Source organism: Gavialis gangeticus, unplaced genomic scaffold (genome assembly GCF_001723915.1).
Source record: "Gavialis gangeticus isolate Ggan-Ray unplaced genomic scaffold, GavGan_comp1, whole genome shotgun sequence".
Classification (NCBI taxonomy): domain Eukaryota; kingdom Metazoa; phylum Chordata; order Crocodylia; family Gavialidae; genus Gavialis; species Gavialis gangeticus.
Window position 1 is genome coordinate 22538703 of NW_017729003.1, and position 2787 is coordinate 22541489.

Here is a 2787-nt window from a genome sequence, read left to right on the forward strand (position 1 = left end):
AGACCTTGTTCCCCCTAGCGCCCCCTGGCATAACAAGGAATAATGGCCATAAGTTGTTGGAGAGTAGGTTTAGATTAGAGATCCGTAAGACCTACTTCACAGTTAGGGCAGCTAGGATCTGGAACCAACTTCCAAGGGAGTTTTAACAAGAGGCTTGATGCCCACCTGGCTGGAGTCATTTGAGCCTAGTTTTTCTCCTGCCCAGGCAGGGGGTCAGACTTGAAGATCTACAAGGTCCCTTCTGACCCTACTTCTGTGATTCTATGATTCTATAAATTATTAGAAGCCTATAGAGCATGACTTATGAAGAAAGGATCATCTAGAGTTATTAAGTCTGAAGAAGGGAAGACTGAAGGGAGATTTGATAATAGTCTTCACATACATGAAGAGTGATTATAGAGAGGGTGGAGATGGGCTTTTCTCTGTGGCCACAGGGGATAGGACTAAAAGCAATGGCCTCAAACTTCAGCAGAAGATATTTAGGTTGAAAAGTAGAAGAAACTTTCTGAACAGGCTACTCAAAGAAATTATGGAATCTCCCTCCTTGGAAGATTTCAAGAGCAGGTTGTCTGGGATGGTTTAGTCAAAGGTGATCCTACCTTGAGAAGTGGGCTGGACTAGAGGACTTCATGAGGTCCCTTTCCTATGAACTAGTTCAACACGACATTTTGGTTAGCAGTTGTAAGAAATGCCAACACAATCTTTGGATATATGATGGAGTTAGCAGGAGTAGGGTGGTGATTTTATCTGTGCACAGGACTTTGTTGGATAGTTGTTTTCTGGAATACTGTGTACAATTTTGGTACCTACATTTTTAAGGGAGAGAGTAAAGGAAAGAGCCCAACATTATCTGATGGCTAGATAAAATGTTATACAAGAGACTTAAACAGCTCCACCTGTTGAATTTTCAAAAAACAGATCAAGATGTGACTTGTTTAAATGGTACAAGGATCTTGCCAGGCACAAAATAGAGAGGACTCAAAATTACCAGAAAAAGGGATAACAAGAAGCAATGAAGAAAAATTAAAGCCAGAGAGATTCAGCTTAATTCAACAGGGGGATGATACCACATTAGCAAAACCACCAAAGCAAGCACAGCAAACAGGGAGACGCAAACAGAATAGTTTGCAAGCAGTTTGCTGGGAGCAACAGGAGGAAATAGACAAGGAACCAGGCACCAGATACTGCTCTGGGAAGGCAATTGAGCCAGGGTTGCCTGTGCATTTGGCTTGCTGAGGGCTGTTTGTTGGGTTGTGTGCTTGGCTGTGTGCTCTGAGCAACTGAGTGGGCTGATTGCTGATTATTTGCTGCCTGGGTGTGAAAAAAGGTCCTAACAAAGGACCCTAGCAAAAGGCCTTAGCCAGTCCAAGCCCAGAAGAGGTATATTAGAAGACACTCCAGGTGACCAGAGAGAAGCAAACAGGACAGTTTGCAAGTCAGTTCACAGGTCAGTTTGCCACTCCACTCTTTGAAGGGGAGCCTGTAAGGTAAGATTTTTTTTTAAACGTAATTAAGACTAACTAATCTACATTGTGTTATTTTAAGCAGATAAAAATGTAGCAGCTAGACTAAGACTTAAGCCCTTTGTTTAACCAGATTCCAGAATGAGGAGGAATTTGTTAGGGAGTTTGCTTGGAAACTTTCTCTCACATTCCTATACAACAAGGTTGCTGAGAGGAAAGAGGTTTGCAGGGGAAAGGGAGCCCTTCAGGATCAAGGAACAGCAAACACGCCAGCTACAGAACAGTTTGCTAGGGAAGGTCCACTTGGAAAGTGAAGCAGTAAGTGAGAGGCAGCAGATTAGAAGACCCAGAGAGATGGCTGAAGGATGTCACAGTCCCAGAGCCACTGCCACTTCCAGCTCTTCCTCTGCTTGTACCTGTGACATGTCTGTCCAGGCAGGACTGCACACCATCGAGGCTTCCACCCAGGTCCTTGTTTAGTGTTGTGCAGACTGCAGCTTACAGGTTCCTTCTAGTGTCAGCCAGGTTGGGGAGTGCCTGCAATATAAGTGGTGCCTTCTGGTGGTGTCCCTCAGGGAAAAGGCAAGAGAGCTACAGAAGGAGGTAGCAAGGCTCTGAAGCATCCTCTGCCCTTAGGATTTATCAAGTCCATGCTAGAGGAAACCTCTAGGACTGTGAAGGAAGGGCTTCCAGAGGGGCTGCTAGAAAAGAAAGAAGGCATGGATTCCCAGGAAAATAGAAGCTGGAAGCTTGTGATCTCTGGTAGCAACAAGAAGTCATCATTCCCACCTGCAGCAGTTTGCTTGGAGAACAGATATGGAGCACTAGCAGAGAGGAGGAGGAGTGCATTCCATTGGTGAAAGAGGCCAGGCCAGGAATTCCCAAGGTGGGGAGGTTCGAGACCACTGCCACAACGAGGAAGCAATGGGTGGTGGTGGTTGGAGACTCCCTTCTGTGGGAGATGGAAGGATCCATCTGCCAGCCTGACCTGTTATCCCAAGAGGTCCACTGCTTGCCTGGAGCCTGGATTTGAGATGACACAGAAGGATTACCAAGGGTCATCCAACCCTCTGACTACGACCCAGTGCTGCTTGTCCATGTGGGCACCAATGATACTGCCAAGGCTCTTGAGCAGATCAAGAGTGACTACCAGGCTCTGGGTGAAAGGGTGAAGGGGACAGGGACACAGGTGGTGTTCTCTTCGATCCTTCCAGTCAAGGGGAAGGGCTCAGGCAAGATCCTGATGTGCAGGAACAATAGCAAATATGGCAGGGGACCAACTTGGTTTTGCAGAGAACTCTTTGGTGAACTAAAACACAAAAAG